Here is a 24,917-nt window from a genome sequence, read left to right as displayed (position 1 = left end):
AAGAAGACTGTAGATGTTTCTGAGAGATCAAGTGTTTAGGCATATTTGTTGAGGAAGTGGTTTCACTAGGAATTCTGGGTTAATAAGTAAATGAAAATGATTGATTTTATTATAGGACATCTCAGTGCTTGGAATGTTCCTTGTGGTTCTGAGAGTTTGAGAAGGGCCGGGCAAGTGGGGATACACGTACTGTCTTCTAAGCTACATGTCAAGCCAGAGAGCCCTGTGTCTGTGGGGCGTTTTTTGGTAGTGATGGCAACCTCCAGAGTTCCTGTGAGAAACGAGTGAGCTTTGCTGGTCACATTGCCTGGCACAGCACACGCATGGGAGAGGCTCAGGAGGTGACGTTCTCTGACAGCTGGAGGAACCAGGCAGGCCTCAGCCTCTCTACCTGTCGCCCTTCCAGTGAGCCTTGTTTTCTCATCTAGCTGGTGCCTGGGCTGGACCCTCCGTCCTGGCTCCCTCAGTTCTTCTCTTCCGGGAACAGAGATCTGCTTATCTCTCACCTGGTCAGCTGGGCCCCCTCCTTCCCTGTTCCCCAGATTTTGCCAGTGGACTGAGGCTGGATTATTTCTGCTGTTTTGGCCACTGACCTCTTTGAATAACAATTCAGACACTGCTGGATGCTGAGTATGACTTTTCCCCAGAAAGTGTGCTGCCCTGTCTCATGTGTTGATCAGAAATTCAGATATTCACACCGGCTTGGGCTGGTCGTGGGTTCACTGTCTCTGTAGACAGCACAGAATGCTCAGCCCCCACCTCTCCTGCCTTGGTTCACTCCATCCTCCGCATTGAGAGCTCCCAGTTTGTCAAATGGCCAGGTCTGCCCGGGCTTGGATTGTCTTAGAAATATTTGAGAGCTATACCTCCTATGTGGAAGTAAATGTGTGCCTACGTTAGTGCAGTGGCAGGCATCTGGACATAGCTAGAACCCCACTGTCTAGACTCCTGGGATGATTCTCTTTCGACTATACTAGCATACTTCATTCTCCCCTACTTCATTCCCTGTCTGCTTACTGGCAACAGGTGATGACTCAGTGCAGAAAAGTTTCTCCATAACTTTGTTTGATCATGTTAGGCATACTAAGATGACTAAGTTGTACCATTTTCACCAACTTTCTGTATTAGGGAGAATAAATCTTATAAAACTCACTCTTTTGAGTGACTCATGTCTGAAATCATGGGTGCTTCAGTAAGACTTGGGCTGAAGTCATTCTCGGGCAAGCTCTGAATGTCAGACTTGCTCCCAGTAAATAGCTTTCGACCAAGAGGTTTCCTAAAGAAACATACTTTACTGCCACCAATACCTCTAGCAATGATCCCAGAGAAAATTTAAGGATGGAGTCATTTATATGACACAGAACTAAGTGTTGGATGCTGGAGGTGGGGTTATCTATGGTTTGCCTGTAGGTTCCTCCATAGGGCAGGGTTTCTTACAGATCTATCTCACGTTCATTGGCCTGGCCATGATCCTGCACACTGAGGCCAACTGGGGTTGAACCCTGTCAGGATGGAGGTGTCATGTCAAAGATCCTTACCTGAATATTTGGATTGTTATACTGAGGTTGGTTCAAGAAAAAGGATACCAGAGGAACCAACCTAGGGGTGGCAGTAGAATCACTAGAGGTTGCTGGGCATGGTCAACACATGGAGCATCAGGGTAGGTGACCCGCTGGATCTCAAACAGCTCAAGTTCCAGTATCTGAAGAAATGGGGTATGTGGATAAGAGGATTAAAGGATTGAGATTTGGACAGTTCTTTATATAATCAGGCCGAGGGATCTTCAAATTTCATTTCTGTATCCAAACAGTAAGCAAACAATTAGATTTATTTCATGTAAAAAATGATGGTGCTCGTTAACTGGAGGGGCAGAGAAAGGATCCCATCCTCATCCCAATAAAACATAAAGTTTAATAATTTATTCATATTCTCTTAAAGTATTTGCCACTAAAGATGTCTATTTGAGAGCTGTGGTTAAAAGCCATGGAACAAAACACAGCTAAAGGACCTGCCCAGAGAGGAAGGCTATGACCTTGATCTTAACTTGTACAGACCCATGCCAAGAGCAACAACTGAGATTTTCCTTTCTGCATTCTGAAAATTGTAGTGACTGTCAATTGCCCAGCGGAGGCTTCATTCTTTACCCTAAACTACTGATGCCATTAAAATTCTTCATCAAATGCTTTGAGGAATATTATATTATATAATACAAAATATTTTTATTTCATTATCTTTCCTGAGATCAATGAGTTTAACTTGCAGTCTTACTACATTCTGAACTACTGCAGATGGTGTAGGTGGCAAATATTACACATTTGGTAAGAAAACATCATGGATATAAATACCCTTGTCTTTTTCCCTCAGATCAGTGGAGAGCTTTAAGAACAGGATAAATACCCATCTGCCTGGAAAATTGCCTGGAGGCAGGGTGATGGACTAGATGTCTGACTTAGATTCCTTCCAACCCTCTGATTCAGAGCTCTTTGCTGTTGCCAACAGAGTTAGTTCTGGTGGGATACGTCCAGGACTGCAGACCCTCCTGCCTGTGAGCATAAGGCTCGGAGATTTTTTGTTGAGATTAGTTAAGAACAAGCCCTCCTTTTGATCTCTGCAGAAATATGCTACTTCTGAAATGCTGTCTGCTCTAGAGACTCCATTTAAAGGTGTGGGTCTTCAATAAATGATGAATGGGTGAGTGTGGATAGATTTTGTTGAGATTAGGGGGTCCTTTCAGGGACCATGGCATCTTTGTGATTTACATGTATTTAAGGGGCGTGGCGTGGAACCTAAAGACATTACCTAAGCTCACCTGCCGAGGGATGGCCTACTGGGATCATATGGCTTAACCACTTGAAACTGTAGATGGTATCACTACCCAGGCAGGTGCAGCGTGGTGTCACAGTGGAAGTGGGCATCTCAGTCGTGGCTAAAATACTCTCATTTGCAATCCTAATGAGCAAAGAGACAGCAGTACGCTTTTGTGTTGATGTATATATGTATGTGCATATTTATTTTTGTTTTTATTTAATTTTCAAAGCAAACCATACTCTCCTTAAGGAAAATTTTTTAAGAAAGCAAACATGTATGAAGAGACTAAAACAAAAATAATCCTAAATTCCCCAGCCAAGAAATAAACACTGTTGACAGTGCAGCGTACAGTAGACACTCAACACTTGGGAGTGGACACACTGAGCACTTGAAAAATTGACTATGAACCCATCCCACGATGGCCAAAATGGAAAAAATCAAGAGTCCATTTCAGAGCATTTTACCTTTTCTTTAATTTTTCACTTGATGAGTAGTTTTTGCATTCTCTGGAGCATAAGCTGAAGAAGTTTAATGAATTACTTGGTGTTACTTCCTGGGTAGGGGAAACATGAACCTGTTCATCAGACCCCCAGTTTCTACGAGCAACATCACTCGCTACTGTTCTAGACATGCAGCTTTCTTTCTACTGCCGTTCTCAGCACGAGCTGCCAGTTTCTATCCAAACCCATTGCCCTTTCTTTTCTTCTCAAGAAATTTTTTGAAAAGAAAGAGTGTTTTCTTTTAAATAATTTAAATCACTTTGCAGAGTGTGACCTGACTGGTAACAATAAAGTCATTTTGAGAAGTGGCTGCTGGTTAGCTGCCCGATCACATTTGTACTCTATGTAAATGGATCCCCCCACACCAGTGCTGTTTACACATAATTTTTCAAGTTCATACAGCAGCCATGCAACTAATTTATATGTGTCATGAACTTTAAGTTGCTCATGATTAGAAAAATTGCATATGCATGTGTTAGAATTTTACTATTTTTCTCTCTAGACTACTTTTTCTAAAAGTCTGTATGTGTGTGTCAGTGTGCCTGTGTGTATGCTGTTTACATAGTTCCTGCATGTTTGAGTTTTTTACTTAAAAACTCTCAGTGGAATATTTTCCTAGTTTGTTACTCATGTCAGTTATTTTACATTTTGATTCATTGATTGATAATTGATTGATAGTTTGCTGTTTGTCTTACCCACCAAAAATACTCACATCATAAGAGCAGGGCACTTTTGGGGCACTGTTCCTTGTTATGTCCTCAGCATCTAGGATAAGTCCTAGCACATAATAGGTGCTCATTAAACATTAGCTTATTGAATAAATCACTGACTAAAATGTTCACTGGATATACAATTATTGACTTCTTCATATTTCCTAATAGAGGTGTAACCAAAGCTTATTAACTATCCTTTTTTTGTTGACATTAATACTATATAATATGTTTATATCACAACCAGTGTTCTGAGGAACAAAAATATTGGCCACTAATTTTGATTTTTCCTCAAGAATAGATTTTAACAGTGGAATTACTAGGTCAAATCAGAAGAATTATGTCAAGTTCTTACTGCTTAATATATTTTGCCTATCCTCCCCCTCAAAACACTGGTATAAATTCTGCACTCTCACAGGCAAATAATAAAAGATGTACATCTGATCACTTCTTTGCTTTATGGAGTGACTTTTCAACTTTCTCAGTTCTGGAATTCAAAGGAATTCCAGGTATGCCATGGACATTAGATCAGTCAAGATATCTCTAGTTGCTGTAACAAAAACTCCCAAATCTTAGCACAATAACAGTTTCTCTCTTGTTCATGGCATAGTCTGATGTAGCTTGAGTGACTCTTCCAGACAGCTGTTCTCAAAGCTGGGACCTGGGGACTCAGGGATTTGAACACCTTTAATCCACCATCACTTCTGATAATTCACTTCCATATGAATAAGTGTGTCTGTGTGTTTGTGTGTGAGAGAGAGACAGAGAGAGAGAGAGGGAGAAAGAGAGTGCAAGTGTGATGTTTTATGGCCTGGCTAGGAGTGGAGAATGTAATTATGCCCGTGTTCCACTGGCCAGAACCCAGTCACGTGGTCCTACTTAGATGCAAGAGGGGCTGGGAAACAGTCTTCCTGAATATCTGGTCAACAAATGCATCCCCTGAATATCTGTCAACAAATGCATCCTATCTTGAAAGAGATTCTAAAAATACCTCCTTTCACTTTTTAGATTGCTGAAGAGTGCAGGGTGCCTGTTAGTAGATCTGATGCCCCCAATTCTGGTCAGATAGTCTACACTCTCCATTTCCTATGACAGCGGCCAGCACTTGGCCAGCAGTGTTTGCAGAGTGAAGACAAACAAACAACAAGCACCAGTCTTGTCAGCAATGTGGTTGCTCGTCCTGCAATTGAGAAACAATGCTTTTCAATTTACCCACCTTTAGAGTTCGCTTTTGGTGTCCTGGAACGAGTCCAACTTGGATAATTGCATTCTGCTGATATAAAATTCCCCTCTAGTCTCCTTCAGATGAGCTAGACTTCATTCCCCCCTCTACACATTGCAGTACACTGTTCCTGGCACCCAGCGATCACAAAGAAGCTGGTTACATTTCATCACCAGAAAAGTGATCCTTGGGCAAATATACAGAATCTGCAGGTTTCTTTGGGTTCTTGAGTGCAGAAAACACACATTTAATCAATTAGTAAAATTTGTGACTTGAAACTCTAGGTGTTGGAAGAAATTAGTAATCTTCTATTATATTATAAATTTAACTCTAGAAATTAAAAAAAAAAAATCTTCTCAAGAATAAGTAATACCTTTTGACCAGAAAATAATACAGTACATTTTTTGCTGCTAAATGTGAGATATTATGATATCTTGAATAATAATTATGGGATCTAAACTGTGGTATTCCCATAGCAATATGTTTACCTCTATCTCAAATTATACACTCTTTCTCTCAGAGATTTCAATGAACAGAATAAACATTTAGAGAATTACTCTTTTTTTTTCCCCTCCCAGGAAATTCATTTTACTAAGCAGTCTGCATCACCCCCAATTCCATGTCTGTGTGAGCTAAAATAGTAAGGGGCAGTATTAATTTTCATCCAGAAATGAAATATTGCTGGTGGTGGGTGATTCTGTTAAAAACTGAAGGTCAATTTGCAATTAAAGGGTCTCTTAACAAAGTATCAGAATAATGTACTGCTCATTGAGGGGATGAAATCAGGAAAAATATGGCTGTTGAGCAATTATTAAGGCTGAGCTTGAAACTTGTAGAGATCTTTTATTTTTGTCTAAAAATATTAAAAAAAAAATACAGGCTTATTTCTGATTTAAGAATTTCAAAGCTCCCATAGCCAAAGGAGGGAGATTTTTCTAACAGTAGGGGGTTATCCTATTAAAATTCATCATGATTCTCCTTACTGAGAGGAGTAAACAAGAACCAATTTTCTGTAGTTAAAAAGTTAGTGGAGATGCAAGTTGATCCAGGACAGACTTGATAGATTCCTATGTAATGTGTAGGAAATAATTCAGAACCAGAATCTATAATTTACAGGGGATCCTTTCCCTTTTCTTTCTCTTGAGCAGGGGGAGAGGGCAAGAGGAAATCTGTGTTAGGGAAGAAAAGGAAATCCCCCTAGCACGCACAAAAGGATTTTATAGCTTTTAATTCTGCTAAGCCACTGATACACGGAGGATGCACAGCACTGCAATTATCTGGCTAGATAGATGTAATTGTATCTATCAAACTAAATAGAACACTGTCAGATGACAGCCAAGATTGGATTGTCTTTAAGGGTCAGGCAGAAGCCTAGAGTGACCTCACTCCTCCCTTCTCACCATGCCTGTTTCCTTAGTCTTTGATGGGACCCATTTTGCTAGCCATCTGAAAGCACATACAATAACACTGTCTTTTGCTTTTTGCCAGTAGCCTCCCTAGAGAGCACGCTCAGTTTCTTTGTGCCCGGGGGATTAAGCCTGCCCAGACCTCCCTTGCATTAGAAATGTATGATATCGATATCAGTGCTTAGGGAGCATCAGGCCTCTGCACTGAACAGATCGTGCCTGGCTCCGCAAAGTCTACGTCGCGCAGAGAGACATATAGGCTGGGTGGAGAGGGGCCAAGCCAGGCTTTTGCTCTGGAAAGCAAGTATTAGGTAATGATTTAGAGTTTGTTTCTGAGCCTGGCCCTTGATGTTCAGGACACTTTCATGTGCTGTATAAATGGATTTGAACCTCTGAGTGGTTTTACGTTTGGTGTATCAGCGGATCATTGTCATCCTATAGGTGCAAGCTGGACTATCGGCATTAATGTCTCTCTGAGATGATGTCTTTAAAACCAGCATACACCCCCCTCCCCCTTGCTCATTTATAAGCAGTTGGAATCTATTTTCATGGAGTTTCTCCAATCAGGATCATGTCCAAACCATTTTGGTTTTTTTGAGCCTTCCATACTATATTTACTATGTTTAGGGTAAAGCTGGATTCTCCCCGTGCTAAGTAGCAAACCCATGATGGTTGAAATATTCCACTAGTCCTGCCGCATTTATGGAAAGAGACAAAACACACAGAAAGATGTGTGGTTATTCAAGTGAGCTACTTCATTTCCTGATTCTGGTTCGCGTTTTCGGTAGTTCTCTGGTAACTCGCTGCCACTGAGTCTTTTCGGTTCCCGCTGTTTGTAGTTCATGCTTCTGATGGGAACCAAGCTCCATGAGAGGCAGGGTTGCCCGATGCCTTTTAGCATAAAGATGCATGATACTTCTGCATATGCTGTGTGTTAAGCTTAACCAGGTTAACGCCCCTCTGCCTGGGTTTTGGAAAAGAGTCCCAAATTGTCACATGTAGAGGGACATTTCAGTGCTGAATTTTATTTCCATGAGATTAAAAGTGAAACATGTAACCACAAAGCTGGTTTATGTCATCCCCCTGTCGGAGCCAGCAGTCATGCCAAAAATTAGATATTTGATAGGTTTGTGAGAGAAACAGATGCAGAAGGATGCCATTCCCACAAGTTAGACCCCTTCTTATCTGAAAGCTAGAAAGACCATTCCAGATGAAGAAAACATATTTTATTGGCTTTTAAAAATAACAAAGAAAATGTAGAAATTTTTAAAAAATGCTAATTTAAAACTGATGTTATTCTGGGGGACTGATAAACTGCAAATTGGTCTTTTTAAATTAAAAAAAAAAAGTTGTTCAAGATATGCTTACTTGATGTTTACATTCATGCAGCATTTTGACCTCAGCCGGGGTGTTATCACTGAGGGAAAATATCTATGAGATATATTCATGTACATGAATATTGCAAGAAAAAAAGTAGAAAGCTGCAAACCTCCAAAAGGCTAAAACATCCAAAAAGTATTCTCTCAGCTTTTTTGGGGGAAGCATTTTGTGTCCCATTCTTTTTATTTAATTCTGCCAGCTGTCTGCTAAACAAATCTAGCCAGGTGGGACTTACAACCCATGACTAAAAAACCACTAGTGCAGCTGTCCAGCTTGCCCGGAGGAAGAATTCAGACAAATGGCAGGAACGAAAAGATTGTTTTGTTTTCAAGAAAGTAGCTACTGTACCTTCTTAGGGTTCAATTTTTTTCCCTGTTTGCTTAAGTTAAGCCATTACTTCCTAAGGGTTTATGCTAAAACAGAAAAGTAGTATCACCTTTTAAAAATGTTCAGTGTATTTATGTTATAATGATTTTAATTTACGATGATTTTCCCTTCATTTAGGCTGTACGTTACATTGCAACCTGGTACTGAGTTGTCCTTTTTTTTTTTTTTTTTTTTTTTTGAGAGTTACTGATTGCTAAATCTTTTTTTCCTCTCTCTTAGGGGTGAACAAGTTATTAGTGAGCTGTGACTGAAATTTATTTCTAAATATCGCATAATTAAATACAGAGCTATTTAAAGGTGAAGGTTGGCATGGCTTATCCGTGAGCAGAGGAACAGAACAGGCTTCTTTGCACTGCATCATCAGTCGACCTCAACTGTGCATTTCTCGTCAGCAAATGGGCGCTTCATTTGGTGCGTCTGAGCGGAGGATGACAAGGGCTGCGCTAAAAATGATCACGTCGCCATCTGATCTACAGCTCCACTGATGACAGATCAACGTGGAAACCACTCAGTTACTTTCCCCACGTCTTCGACATTTGTCAATTCAGTGAATCTCAACATTGCCATCAAACCTGCCTAAAATTCTTATTATCTCATGCAAAACGCCGATAGAGTTATAGCTGGTCTCGGTCTTTGGTCCCAGCACCTGTTCGAGAGATATGACACTCCCATTCAGGATTAGGGCACGACGCTGGCTGTGGCCATGCTTTTGTAACCCACCCCGGGGAAGTCCTTGGGGTGCTAGTGTACTGATGCCCTTCACAGAAGCAACGGGGAACACAGCAGTCTTTGACATGCAAAGAGAAATACTTGCTATGTACGTTAGCCAGCTGTGATTTCTGCACAGGTCAAAGAGAGTTAAGTCTCAAAGGGAGAGTAAGGATTGTCTTAGCCAGGGTGCATGTCATTCTATAGGCTGGTGAGGATGTTTGGCTAAATCTCAGAGTAGATTTGGCAAGGAGCTAGAACCAGGAGATGGACACATTCAGTTGCCTCATTCTGCCATTTACAGTGACACAAGGAAGCGATGCCTGTAGTCTGAGTTCTACAGATCAGAATGGTATCCAGACTAACAGGCAAAGCCAGATGACTGCTCAAGTCGCCTTTCTTTCCTCTTGTATAAAAGACTTGAGTGATATTGGCCTGGGTGCTCACAAACCAAAAAGAAAGAAGGCCAGTTTTTCATGAGGAAATTGAAGTACTGATGCAGAACTAACCCTCGCAGTTTGTTGTTATTTAGTGAAGAAGGCGTAATGGGGAATTTTTGGCAAAACTTGTATAAATGCGTAACAATAACTTACCACAAAAGAGTAATGGCACCACTTAGCCCTCAGAGGATTCACACTGTGCATTTCAATGTGAGAAGTGAATAAATTGTGCAAAGATGTATTAACAAACCAGACTGAAAAAAGTAAAGGATCCCTTCCTCTTCAGCCTCCTTTCCACCCCTGAAGCCTGGACAGGTGCCCCCTCATAAAACAGCAGTCACCTCGGTCTCAAAGGTATGCTTCGTTTGAGCATTTGGACTTAACTGTGTTTGGACAGTGAGAGCAGCCAACATATTGTTACTACTGTAACTCTGTGGTTAAGCAGGAACGAACACCAAGAAAAAATTCACAAATACTCTAAATGCAGCATCATTTGCTCTTACACTGGTGAGAGAGAACAAACATCCTATTTCAGAAAGAATGCTCTGAACATACATGTAAGAAGTGGTGCTTCGTAGAAAAAAATTAGAAAGGAAATCTCACATTTCCTCCTTTTTCCTTTCTTCCTTTATGTATGTGAGTGCATATGAGTCTGTTTATATCTAAATTCGCTCTAAATACATCTTTAAATGTGGGCAAGGATTGCTTTATAATAGAGTGCAGACAAGCAAACCCATAATACATACATTTTCTATATTTTCTCCACTTCAAGACTGATGAGTGGAGATCCAAAAGAAGAAATAATTTATACTTGTAGAAATAGAAACGTGTATACGTGTTAGGCAAGGATCTTAGAAATCTTAATTTCAAACCATGTGGTGAGTACAGACTAATATTATGGAGAGGGAAAGGTTTCTCTAATGCTTTCTCCATTAACAAAAACAGTTACAGTGGAGCCAAAGGTTTTCAGTACAGAGCAAGTTTATAATTAATAGGATGATTTTCTCTTGCAGACGTTCAGATACGGCGTGTCCTTTTGTAAGTAGTAATTTCATGATGCAAAGGCTCCTGTAATATAGTTAATCTGAAACACGGCTGTTGGGTTTGTTGTTTTACATCTGCATGGTAAAAGGGTATCAAATATCTTCTTTAGTTTTATGTCTTTTGCAGGATCCTAGGCTTTTCTTTCCAAGACCTGTATCCCAGCCTTCATGCAAGTGGGTTCCCTCTTTAAAGTTCTGCATCGTTATCTCAGGATTCTGCTGACTTCTAATCACTAGGATGGTGAACTGGATTTGAATATTTAACCTTTCAACTATTTCTCTAGGGAAAAAACTAACTCTGAATCCTTATCATGTTTTAAAAGTAATTTTCTCAAAAAGTAGTGGTATGCTCTAGATATTATTCAATCCAAACCTACAACCAACATGCCCTATCAATAGCATATAAGATATAATTGTACAAATTCTAATTCAATACTAGAGGCGTACGTGATGGAAGGCTCTCAAGTCTTCCATTTCATGCCCTCGTTTTGGCATCTTTTTGATGATAGCCCAACAGACTAACAGCGGGTTTCTTTATCACGCAGGTAGAAGTGAGAATTTGAGGCTCACTTAACAGTGTGAATTTTCCCAGTGTATCACAATTACACAAACACCTGAGCTCTCTCTCTAGCATGTTGCTGATCCGCTCTGAAAGTTGTGTGTTTCAGGCACTGTGCTGTCCGTGCACCTAACGTCTGTATTTCCTCCTACTCCTCCCTGCGTTCTCTCTCCCTCCCATCCTGCCTTCTCTTCTTGTTCGGTTTTTGCTTCTCTCCAGTCTATGTCTTATATTCTCTTCTTTTCTTTTCCTTCTCCCTTTTTTCTTCTTTCATACTTCCTTTCCCCTTGTTAAATTTTAAAATTTGGCCTTTAAGCCAAGGCTTTTCTTAGTAACCATGGGCACCCAGTTCTAGAAAGCTTTCATTTTTTCAGTAAAATGTGCAAAACTAAAGCTCCAACAATGCTGTCTATTGAAGAGCAGTCACATTATTCTATAGAAATCATATCCAATGATTTCATTTTCTATCGAACATGTTTCTGGTCTCATGACAATTAAAAAAAAAACTCCCACAAGACTACGCAGTCAAGCTATTCAGGTTTAAGCAACTAACCTAATGTATATAGATTCACCATCACACGGCAATTTCTTACCAAGTCAGAATGGAGAGACAGACCCTCCCCAGTGCTCTTGTGTCGTACTGTTTACAAGGCAGTCCTGGACTTCTGGTTTACAGCTCTGCTTAGATCCTGTTACAGTTACACTTAGATCTTTCTTTTGGTAAAACGGAATTTAATGAGAAGGAAAGTGTGCTTTCAGTTTGCATTTTCAGAAGGATTTATAGTTAAACTTAGGACATGTACAACCACATTTACCCCAAAGTAAGCAAAGGATTCATTCACAGAAAGAACAAAATGTTCCCACTTGAATCGAAAAGGAAGGAATTCCTCTCTAAAAGTTTTTTTTTTTTTTTGGAGTGTAACCAATATTAAAAAACACTTTTCTGAAGCCAAAAAGTATCTTACCTTTTGTAAAAGTCCACCTTGAAGTCAGTTACAACGCCGGTGCGCTGACCATTTGCAAATCCCACGGCTGCAACCGAGAAAGGCTGGGGCTGCCTCCTGAGACATCTGTGGACCAGAGGGGCTGGCAGGGGCTGCAGAGCTTTCCCTTGAAGTGACTGCTCCCAGCCCGGCTGCAGGAACAGCCAGCCTGAGGTAACTACTTCCACATATCAACACCTTGTCACTGGTGGTCTGAAAGACATGAAGCCTGCCAGGGAAAGGAAGTACCTGCTCTAGGGAGGGCTAACCAGCTCCCCCGCCCCCCTCTACCATCAAGCCCTTCATACAGAAGAGAGAAAGGAAGCCAGGTAGGAGAAAATGACAGTAATAAAGCAAATTAAGTGCTTAAATTATGGCACTGGTTGGCTTTGGTTATTGGTATTTAGCTACATAATGAATTTCTAAAAATTCATGTCACATCCGATTACCTAGCTTCCGAAGAATTTAGTCTATCTAGGTCAGGGGCCCTAAAGGCACCATTGTGGCACGCACACTTGTTGTGATGCTTTGGGAGATGATTCACCAATAGTTTGTGGTTAATAATTGTTTTCAACTGACTTACTGAAAAATAAATCAGAGTGGAGGATTCAGAGCTATTCCTATAATAATTTCATTTTGGCTCACTGATAGTCCCGTTTGCATTCTTGAGTGAATGGGAAGGTGTACATTTAACTAATGTCTCTGGGACCATATCAATCCTTAAACGTCCATGAAACGATGTTCCACGTGTGAATGTCATTTGCCACGTGTTTTTTCAGGGGAAAAAAAGCCAAAGGCTGAGATCCACTGCCTTAGGATTTTACTTGCTAATATGTTTTATTTGTCCATATTTAGTCTCATTATAATCATGACATAGTAAAGAAAAAGGTATAATTTTGTTAATCATCTAATAATAGTGATAGATGAGACCTCAAAAGAGACTGTCTAGTTGCTTTTGCTATGGACCGGATCACAACTAAACTTGCCCAAAATAGTCAGCAATGATGCGCCTTCTGATCGTTCCAGTACTGATTCAGAATATAAAGTGCTGGGAAGTGCTATGATGCTTAGGTAGAATTTATAATTGAACCTAAAATATGAAGTCTGTGTGCCTGGGCTCCTAAGGAGCAGTTGCTATGTAAGGATGTATTATAAAAGAAGCTCCTTCTTGTTAAAGTAAGTTCCGATTGCTCTTGAGATAAGCAAGCCTTGGTTTCTTCACTCTTGCTGAAGTTTAAAGCAGTTGAATTTTAGTGGACATATCTAGCAGCTATAGGAACTCTGAGCTGACATTTTGTATATTTATTGAGTCATTTGTTTAATGCTTGTCTTTTTTGTAGAAAGTAAGCCCCATGAAGACAAGGATTTTATGTTTACATTTTTACCTACAGTGCCTATAATAGTGTAGCAACACCTGATACAGGTGGATAGTCAATAAACACTTGTGGAATAAAGAAAAAACATCCCCTGCTTTTTCCTAGGAAAAGTCAGCATTATATTCTCACCATCTCAGAACCCAGTGCCCCAGTAGTTTTCTTCGTATCTTATTTTTTCACAGAGCCATTCAAGAGAGGTCGACCGATGTAGGGCATTGGTTTTTATTTTCCTTAGGAAAAAAAGAAAAATCTGATACCATTTTCACTAGCCAACATGGTCTTTCTGGTTTCTTGACTTATTTGGCAAAGGGAAAGCACAGGTTGAACTGTTTAGAAAAGATAAAGGATGCTTTTTGGAATTGTGAAGACTGGGGCTTTTACACATGGTTTCAAAGTTGATTGAGCACGTAAAGCTCAACGAAGACAGATCCTGCAAAAGCAAAGAAACCCTATCTGATGAGAGCCCCGAGTGTGAACACACTGCACGATAACCATGTGGAAACCATAGCCTGTGCCGGCAACAAAGGCCGCTGTTTAATGAGAGCAGCTATTGTTCGTGAAAGTCTAATTTGGTAAACATCTTCCAGTGCTGACTCTTCAGGACTGAAAATCCACTAGTAAATCACCACTGTGATTTAGCACTGATGCTGGAATTCACATCACAAAGTATTCTACGGCATCAGCTGAAACTCCAACAGGTCGCTGAAAGGTGCATTTCATCAGCAAGCGATTTAATTCATATCAAAGGGATTTTACCCCAAGTGAGTGGCAACTGGCTACTTTCGAACGCGGTTAACCATTGAGGGAAATGAGTTGTTTTCATTCCCCATAAAAAGGGAATAATCCATAATCCTAGATGTTTGAAACGTTGTTTCCTCAAATTCCATAGCAAACAATATGAAATAACCACCCATCATCTTTGTGTCTTAATCATGTTCGGTAACGAAGCCCTTTAGATAATTGGCACTGCTTCTGTAGTAGGCCAAACTTTCTTTCAAGTTACAAATACTCACAAAAGGTTTACATTATAAGGGGCTGCTTTGGAGATGTGCAGATTTGGTTTGTAAGTACAAAGTGAACATGCAAATTGCCTTATCTTGTGGGATTCACAAACAACCATCATTCAGATTGATTTAATACATGGCTTTTTATCTTAAAAAGTGTTAATTAGAAAATAAGGACAGTTCTCTGAACACTTAAGAGTAATAAATAGATCAAAACAGCATCCATGCTTCTGTGACGGAACTTCTGAAGGCTTTGTAAAGGGATTAATGCAATTGTCAAAAAGACCACAGTATACATATTTAATAGTGTTACCGAGCCACAATTACATTTTTAGGACTTTATTGTTAAGTTTGTCAAAATTTGCTGTCTTGAAAGACTGAGATTTTGGACAACTTTGTTCAACAGTTTGAAGTTACTATTTTATTTTAATTTGTCCTCCTTGGACCCCCAAATACATTCTTCCAGAGAAGATTCTAAAACCACAAGTGAGTATCGGAAGTTATGCAAAGAAAGATGGGTTGTGGAATTGCACAAAGGGAAATGTTAAGAGAAAAAAATTATGATTCATGCATTTTCTTTTGAATGAAGAACATAAAACTATTTGCAGAGAATTTGCCTCTATTTTGCAGTTTCTCTATAATCTGACAGTTAAACGCATGTGCTGGGACGTCAATCTTGGCTCTGCCAGCGCCTGGCTCAGTGACTTCAGGCAAGTGACGCTGTATCTCTGTGCTTCGGTTCATCTGTAAAATGTGCAAAATCACAGTCCCTTTCTCCTAGGGTCTTATGGTGGGGATTAAATAAAATAGTGTTGAGTGGTGCCTGGCGCCTGAGTAAGTGCTCTGTAAGTTATGATAATTAAGGCATTTGCTAATGAACCTAGAGGTGGTTTGCACCAGGCTTGGTTATATGGTTATCCTATCACCAGCACTAAAAATACTTGTGAGCGCCTCTTCAAATTCATGAAGAAGGCAAACATGCCCAGTACCGGGTAAGGGCCTCTGTGTCTCCTTGGAACTTGCTTGCCCTCCTCTTCAAAAGGTAGACTCCTGGGGCCAAGCCACTTCCTCTCTAATGCCTCTGTTTGTGTTTTATTACTACTTCATCTTGATTCAGTATTTTGATTTAACTAATAATACATTATAGGTTGTAGAATATTTTAAAGTATTAATGGTAGAATATTTTAAAAGTATGAAACATCATACAAGAAAATCTATTGGCCAGAGAAAGAGTTGTTTTTTTTTTAAATCATCTATCATTCCAGAAATTTTCTTTGCATTTTCCTTTGTCTAGTCTTTTTTTTTTTTTTTTTTTTTTTTTTGGACTTCTCCCTACGACCCCTTCTGATTCTTTACCCTTTGTGTTTCCTTTTCGACCACATCTTCCAAAGTTCAGGCTTCCTGTGGTCTTTTAAACTGGAGACGCACCCCTCCTGAGGCCTTTGGCCCCTTGAATTGTGAACTTCCTCCTTGGTTTCCCAGTCAAATGGTCCTTCCCTTTTCCTTCTCTGCCTGTTGGTCAGTCCTTCGGTCACACATCCATCTGCCCTCCAAAAACCCTAACTGCCTCCTCTGCTTCCACCTTTCGATGAATCCTATTCACTAACTGCTCTAAGTACTCTCACTTCAAGAGGACAGTACAAGGCAAAGTTATGAAACTCTCGTGGTTGGAGGTCACTGTGAGTTTCTCTCATGCACCTTCAGCTGCATCCTCATATTTATTTCAACTGTATTGAGCTTGTTTGAACACAAAGGCTTGGCAATATAATAGGTACTACACCACGTATGGTATGTTATCTTATTGAATTCCTTCATTAATTCCTTACTTTCTTATACTAATCATAAGGGAACAAGTAGCCTCATTTAACCAAGGGAAAGTAGGTTTAGAGGGATTAAGCAGTTGGTCTGCGCTCTCATAACCTAGAAGTGGCTGAGCCAGAATTCAGAGCTGGCCTGATGGCCAACGTTTTGGCCGCTGTGCTGAGCAGCCTCTCCTGGCCTCGCTGGCCCCTGGCAGCCCCTCAGCCGATTCTCGTTCTCTTCCTGTACCCCGTGCAATGCCCTCCCCCCATCACCATCATCAGGTTATGCTGCTTCCTAATTTCCTGAGAACGCTGAGGCTGCTCAGAGCTTCCTTCCCTTTGTCCTTCTCCACATCTCTGTGTCCCACCTGTTCCTGATCAGTTATGAGCTTGAAGGATCCAGGCCACCTCCCTCGTTCCTGAGTAAACGGGGCTCAGAGAGAAGAAGCACTGGTCCAGGTTTGGATGGTGGACTGGGGGCAGACTCAGGACTGACATGTGGGCCTTTGGACTCTTAGACCAGTGCTCTCACTGCCCTGGGCCCCTTCTGAGAGGCTGCAACTTCAAATGTGCTGTTGGCATATCCACTCTTTGTGTGACGGACAGCCTTCTCTCCTGCTTTTTGATCTTATAAGTTTATGAATGGTTCCTCTTTCCATTGGCTCCTTTTATCTGCTTACAGATGCTTTTATTTCCATCACCTAGAGATACAAAAGAAAAGTTTCTCTGGACCTTACTACCTCTGTCTGTCTGTCTCTCTCTCTCCCTCTTTCTCTCTTTTGGTGCAAAGTTCCATCAGTTAGCTGTCTCCATGCACAACATCCTTTCTTACTCACTCATTAATTGATGCCTTGCTACTTGCCTTTCACACCAGCTACCATTCATATCCTGGTTGAAGCTATTATTCCTCAAGACATTCTTAAGCATTCTTATAGTCAAATTTCATTCTCTGAAATTGAAAGGTCTTCATAGCGTGGCCACTGGAAGCCTCTGCAAGTTTGAAATTGCCCCAGATTCCAGAAACCATTGTAACCTCAGGCGGAAGTTTCGGGATCTACAGCCCAATTCTCTGACTCTAAGCAACTAGTCATTCGTGCTGTTCTTTTAGCCTTGACTTTGTGCAAAATTCTAATACTTATTACCCAATTTCTGTCTCTTTTTTTTTCTTCTTGTCCTAGTGTCTGTGTTTTAGAGTTTGCCTAGAATCCTATGTCCTCTAGTATTTGGACCCTGCCTTGTTATGGCCACTGTCCCCCAGGGAGCAGAATCCCTTGCATTACATCCTAATGACAAAGAGTTTCCTAACCCCTGGTAGATGGCTACCCAGCGCGTGACTCCAATATCTCAGTATCACTTCTCCTTAGACTCTTCAGCAGTACACTTAATTCTGCATAATGCTAACTGCCTCTCTGAACCCGACCAGCGTCCTGTGTCTCCAGTAAGTTTCCTTCCAGCACCAGTATATGGGCCTGTCCTCCTCGTGCTGGGAGAAGTCAAATGGCAGATTCCAGCTTCTTCTGGAGAGCCCGCGCAGTGTGCTTAGCTGGACCACACCGGGGCCTGTCCTAGAAGCTGTGTCATTTTCAGACTCTCTGCAGCATCCAGCCCCCCTGCTGACTCACATACTCAGCCCCATTTCCCTCCTGCATTGCCTTTAAAGGATGACAACTCAATAGGACTTCCCTTCCTCTCTTGCTGCACCATCAGGTGCTCTTACTTCTTTTGCCAATTTTTCTTAATACCCTCTGCTCCTCTTTTTCACTATTTCTCCTTTGAAATTCTCATTTATTTCTAAAACTTCATCTAGATAGTCCATGTCTTCAACATCTCTAATGTCAGTAGGACTCCAATCCCCACACATACATTTACAGCTGTGCACTGGGACCTTTTATCTAGATGTCCCAGAGACACAGTCACCTTAATAATATCCCAAAACATCAGTTTCCAACACCACAGAAATGTCTCAGCTTCTCTTGCTGTTTTTTCCCTCTATTGTTGCTAAGAGAACTACCATTCTCCTAATTATTATGATTAAAATTGTGTGGTCATGACTGATTTCTTTTACTTTGTTGCTTCCCACATCCAGTCACCATATCCAGCTACTTCACTGTCAGTCGTATCTTGGCTTCCTTTTTCTTTATGCTAGCCATGACTCTTCTGGTGAAAGTCTTTGCTGAAAATCACATTAGCTCAGATGGCCTTGCTCTGGATTCTTCCTGTATCTGTTCTGACTCCATCTTTCCTGTCACCATTGGACCACTCTCTCAAGAGCAGGGTTCTAATTAAGTGAGATGATATCCGCAAGAATTACTTTATTATATCTGTTTACTATATGAATATTAACTGTTTATCATATGCCACCGACATGCTCAAATATTAAATTCTTCCCAATGCCCACTAAATAAGGACAAAGTATCTCTTTATGTTTTTTAAGACATCCCCCTGTGATTTTGTGCAAGTTTATGGTTCTGGATATTTCCTACTAATCCTTATGATTTTAATTCTCTCTCTCCAACTGGCGATCTTGCCATTTGTCAGATACATCCCCACCACCTGCAGTGTGTTCACTCCATGTTCCTTCTCTCCCAACCCCTGGAGTAGCCTTGCTCCAGTGAGATGGAAGTAAGTCAAACAAATGATGTCTAGCTTTATTTAGTAAAGAATGACTGCCATTCATTCAATTTTGGGGTTCAGCGTGGGTTCATCTATTGATTTTGCATTTTGGGTCATATTTGAATATTCAGTCATAATCCTTCTTTATCTACACAGCTATCTTCAGAAGATGGAAAATAATAAGTATTGATCATGTAGAAAAAAAGGGGTAGGTTTTAGTTGATGACATACTCCCTATGAGACAAGAGTATAATGTAGCTATTAAAAAGCCAGCAAGATCTTAGCCTGCATAGATTTAACAAAATATCTAGTTTGAGTGACATTACAGTCCCCTGGGTCTCAGTATTGCTTGGACTATCCCAGGATATTTTGCCTGGGAGCCACACCTGAAGAGGATCATTGGCAGAAAGGATTGTGTGCAGAAGAGGATGGCTAGGATGGTGAAGATTATAGAAATTATCTTGTAAGTTAAATGAGAAAAGGGTCCAGGATAACTTAACCTGTAGAAGAGAAGATCAATTAAAGAAATGACTACCATATTTACATCAGTGTAACACTGTCATGAAGAACAGATGCTCTGTGTGTTTCTTTAACAATAAAAGTACAGAAAAATAGAACTATTCATGAATCAATAGTATAAAGGATCATTCTAGCAGGACCTTTCCCACAATGGACAATAAGATTGAGTCTTATTGATCAAGATTTCCTACAGGAGAGGGAAGTTGCTTGAGCTGTCCACAAACAACGCTTTAAATTTTAAGATTCTAAAAGGAAAAAAAGCAAACTCTTGCAAAGTCATTGGAATAACTTTATGTTAAAAATAATAGACACTGGAGATATGGTTTTGCCATCCAAAGCTAGACAAAATCAAGGTATGACTAAGGTAGAGGTCCTAGCAATGAGGAGACTCCCTCCTCCAAAAATAATGGTGAATTGTGAGAGAAATACCAACAGAATTCATATGTGCATGATTTGTGAAAAATGATCTTTTGCTTGGAAGGCTGATTGCACCATGGTCACTAGGAAAGAGCACATGGTCACCAAAGACCTTTGGACTAAGAGGACTAGGTTAAAGGGTAGTCTTGGAGCAAATAGCAATTTACCTGGGAAAGGGATGAAAAGAAGGTCACTGGCTTTGTGAACTGCGTGGCTACAGGGGAAAGTCATGTTTATGCTGAGGATGGTGGGAACCTGGCTTGACCAGTTCTGAACCCATCAGACACAGCCTCATGCCCCCCACAGTGCCTTGAAGTTCACCTGATGGACTTGATGTTTACAATCCCTTCTCTTACCACGTCTCCATTGCTTTTCACCCCATCTGCATTCTATTTTCCTTGCATGATGCTCTGGCTAAATTAGTGGGTGCCAAGCTTTCTCAATGAGCTGTCTGTCTCCTGGAACCTCCACTTGTCTTCAGGTTGTCAGTTGCAATTTTGATCATACTTGGGATTTATTTCACACAGCTGTGCTACCAGGGGCTTGACCCTGTCTTCAGTAATTCTCTACTCCACCCGCCCCACCTCCCCTCCTTATTTTTCAGCCTAGTCTTAGCTGCTACATTCTCTCGCCACCTGTTTTGGCTCCAGAACACAATCAAAGTTGTTTTATTCCAGACTGACATGGACAGTCTGGACTCAACTTTACTAGTATCAATGGAAAGAAAAAGATTACCTATAATCATCTCATAAGTCATAGAAGAAATATAAAAAGCATGGGCAAGTGTAATTTATCACCCTGAGCAAGTGGGCATGTAATTACTTGCAAGGCTGCTTTTAGTTTTAAACATCGTTTTCTATTGCTATCCTTAGACATTTTTCCTGTGTAGAAGTTTTGGGGAATTTTGCACATTTGTAAGTGCCTGGTACTGGAGTTACTTCTGCAAAGTCACATGCACATTTCAATGACACTGCCAACTATCTCCAATTTAGCCAGAGGGGGTCTATTAACTTCTATTCCAGACCCTCTTGGCTAATATCTTGGCGCTGAAGTTTTCGTTGCCCATTGAACTATAGTGCCAGATGACGTGTACTAATAAATTAAACACCCAAATAGCTTCTACAAAATTAGAAATTAATTCTCTTTGGTGTTATCATTATTGCTGGCACACCCTATGGTCATCATATGCCATCCATTCATGTGTTTATTTAAGCGAAACACTAAGTAAATTTGATTTTTAATATTTTTGGATTGAATTTGGCCCTGAATTTCAAAACTTGTCTTTATCTCTCCCCCTATAAGGCCTTTATCATTTCATTAGCTGGAAAGATTTTCTTTTTTAAAAGTTTTTGTATTTCTGGGATTGAACACTGGAAGCTATGGAGAGTGTTTTTCTCATTGAGGCATTTTGATGTCATGAAAACCTCTGTTTGAAGTGGGGTGGGCTCTTACTTGAGAGGATTTCTCAGCTTAGCTCTTCTGGGCGTGACCCAAGCTGGCCGCTGGTCCTGCCTCCACTCATGATCCAGCAGGGCTAGCAACGACCACCATCTGAATGCATCTCCTAGAAAAAATTTAGGAGAAAGAAATTGATTGGTTCCTTCTTGGCCAATGGTCTTCGTTGCTGGTTGAATCTGTGGACATCCTTAATCACAAAACAGCCTAAGGCTATTTTCCATGCAGGGAACTGTGATTCAGACAATTTCACCTACAGTTGGGCCGGGCAAACAAATTAACCAACATATTTTGCATGGTGGTCAGATTTTAGTTATCTGAATTAATGAGTGGTAGTATTGCTCTGTTTCCTCCAAACATCACTCTTTTTGGATCTGCAGAATAATCTTATATCAAATAGTTATAAATAATGAAGCTTCTTTGATACAAAGGAATTCAGGAGACCTCAAAAGCTGTTAAGTGTCCATGGCCCATCTTTTTCAGACCTTTTGAATTTATCTGTCTCCCAGCATTCTGTTTCTAAGCTTGTTGTATGACTCAATTTCTAGACTCAGAAAACTAATTAAGTAACAAGAGATCAGCTCTTGCTGGGCTCTTGGTGCATTTGAAATAAAAGTGAATGAAGAGGGTGATAATGTCACCCAAGTTGTTAAACATGCAATATTCTTAAATAAACACATTTTGTCAAGCACTTACTACATGTAAGTTTGTGTGCTAGACCCTCTGGTCACAGGAAGTTCTACATTATGACTCCTGCTGTCACTGGCGACTTGGAGCACAGCAGATTTTGTTGTGCACAGGAATTCCCCTCCAGAATGGTTAGTTGGAGTAAGATTCCCCTTGAGTAGATCTAGAGCAGTGAAAATCTGGGTCACTCTTCTGCAGGCTCGAAGCTGAAGGAGGGTCTTAGAGCTGTCCTACCCACTTCAAATGGCACAGTGCCCTGTTCAGAGCTGCTTTGGAACAGACCTGCGAGATGGCTGTGGGCTTCTCTGACTTCTGGCAAACTACTGGCATCTGCCTTCTACGTTATGTGCTATATTGCTTAATATGTCCCTCTTGGGAAAGTGTACAGTAATTGAAAACAACAACGACAAGACTGGGACGTTGGTGTCCTCACTGAGAGTCAGGGATGCTCTTCTGTGTACTTCCTCAAGATGAATTTTTACTCAGCACATGTAACATAAAGCAGATCAATTTTATGCTTGTTAAGATTCAGACATTTCTGTATTGTTTGCATTTTATTTTCTGAATCCTTCATTCAAAACCCAGAACAAAATTGCCTTTGTTATAAATAATCATACAATCGTACTCGTTCCTTGAAAGCATGCTAAGTTCACGTCTATCATGGAAAACGGGAAGTGCGGAAACCTGGAGTCTCTCTTCGCCTTCTATTATAGGATACAGGAGCCTAGTAAAATACTAATAATATTTCAGGAGGAGAATATGGCACCTTTTAAGGCTTAACTACATTTAGGTGACATCATGGCTCCACATGACAACATGAGTTTAGATGAAATGCACTCATTAAAAAGCAAATTCCGTCACGTCATGGGTAACTTGTGATCTCTAGCTTTAGTGTGTTAAGCCTTGTAGATCATGCCAGGGCCGACGTGAAGTCTGTTATTCATAATGAGAATAAATTCCACCCTGCTTCTTAGGTCACTCATTCCCGTCACCAGTCAACAACTCAACACACTCTTTAGGAACAGAGAAAGAGAGACCTAGCACATCCTAAAGATTTGAATAATTGCTTGGAAACTTGATAATGCGTTAACATTCATTTGCTGAAAAGTGGGCCATTGATGGTTAAGTGATTTCGTCTTAAGATGGGTGTGTGCCTACTGGTATGTATGTGTGGCTGGTGAGCTCCGTGGCCAGAGCGCTGTGCCAGTGTACCCCAGGTCAGGGGCTTCTCCCCATGTGGCCTGTCAATCTCTCTCTTCCAAGGGTCACATTTTGATCCCGGACCCCAGACTGCCTTTGCACACGTGTTTACTACCAGCCAATAAGGAGATGAGATTGGAGATCATGCATTGCTTAAATCGGTCACCTCCCTGGAGAAAACAAGTCAGAGCACAGAATCCATGTGAGTGGTCCTATAGCAGCACCTCCAGGGCTGTGTCTCTGGGCTTGTGCAGATGGACCTGTCCAGATACAAAGGCACAGACACGAGAGACAGGTACTAATCACACCACTTTAGATGGAGATTCATCTGAAGGAAGACCATTATGAAACAGTGAGTTGTTTGTATCAAAGATTAGTTTAAAGACAGCTGTAGATTTATTATTTTAAAATCTCTGGGTGAGGGGATTGGATTAGATAAACTTTAAAGTCCTTCCAGCTCTAAGTCCTTCCAGCTCCCTGCAGTCTCCAAGTGCATTGATTAACATACATAATGTAAAACAATGTAGTTTCGTAAAGCTAAATTGGCAGGAAGAGAATATTCTCTCAAGAAAAACTACTTTCTATGAGTCTTCCCTTCAAGCTACCCAAAAAAGGTGATCAAGTAGAGCTCAAAAATAATTTCTGGGCTGAAACTTAAAATTCTTTTATCTGGAACAGATTATTTCATTCCACAATTAGAAATGAGATCCAAAATGCAAATATTACTGAGAGAGATAGCACATTGCCTCATATTCACACTATGGTGTTAACAACTGCTATAAGAGCCATTTTACAGAAAAAGTTTGAGAGGGGGGAGCATACCTTATTCAAATATATGAAGATGATTTTACAAATCGGATCCTATTTTATTCCAGTCCTAATTCTGCCAACCCTTCTGGGTATGTAACAGTTTTAAAGACAGTGCTTCAAAATTTGAAGAGAGGGGAAAAGTGGAAATAGCTTAAATGAGAATATAACTCTAAGACTTTCACCAAATGCATTTTTATAGTTTTCCAGTTTGTTATATTTTCTTGTGAAGGGGTGAAAATTTTTGGAATTAAATGTACACTAAAATACCAAATATATACTGTTTCTTTAAAGATTTGTAGCTTGATTTTTCCAAGCTGTCTTAGTTTAGATCAAGTCTCTCTTATATCTGAATTGGTGAGACATGCTATTTACTGTCTTATTGACCAGAAGGAAATCTGTTCAATCAATATTTGGAGATCTATTCCACTTGGACTTCTGTTTAGTCATGCCGGAATGGTATTTGGATAGTCATAAAACACAATTAAGGAGGAGAAAAATGAATTTGTAAATTAACGAAATTTTGAGGCTCCACAGTTTCTGTTCCACACTGTCCCTGTAAAGAGAACCCGGGCTCCACCTGTGGTGTAGGAATGCAGGTTGGATATATGAGTTCTGTGTTCTTGATGGAAGAGTTAAAAAAAAAGGTTCCATAGAGACTATTACGTTTTGTCCTGGGGTCCTCTTCCACGGGTTTGGCTGCTCCATCTTGGTGGGACCATGCAGATGCAGGTCTCCCCTGGGACAGCTGGTTGGATTCATCAAACTCCTGAAGTCATTTAAATAGGAAGCGCAACCCAAGAACAAGTGTAGGTGTTTTGCAAAGAACATTTCCCTAGGCCCCGGCTGAAGAGGATTAGTTATCTGTCCATTTTCCCCAAGAGATGCCAG

At 40.6% G+C, this 24,917-nt stretch overlaps 1 long non-coding RNA gene across 1 annotated transcript in view; it reads right to left on the bottom strand.

Moving 5' to 3' along the window:
• The window catches only part of LOC116663608, a 37,936-nt gene extending 25,476 nt beyond the window's left edge, over positions 1-12,460 (bottom strand). The window contains exon 1 of the long non-coding RNA XR_004319828.1: positions 12,129-12,460. This is a non-coding gene — a long non-coding RNA (uncharacterized LOC116663608). The remainder of the gene's footprint in view (positions 1-12,128) is intronic.
• Between the last annotated feature and the right edge of the window lie 12,457 nt (positions 12,461-24,917).

The sequence above is a fragment of the Camelus ferus genome, chromosome 5, assembly GCF_009834535.1.
Source record: "Camelus ferus isolate YT-003-E chromosome 5, BCGSAC_Cfer_1.0, whole genome shotgun sequence".
Taxonomy (NCBI): Eukaryota; Metazoa; Chordata; class Mammalia; order Artiodactyla; family Camelidae; genus Camelus; species Camelus ferus.
This window is presented reverse-complemented; position numbering and strand designations above follow the sequence as displayed.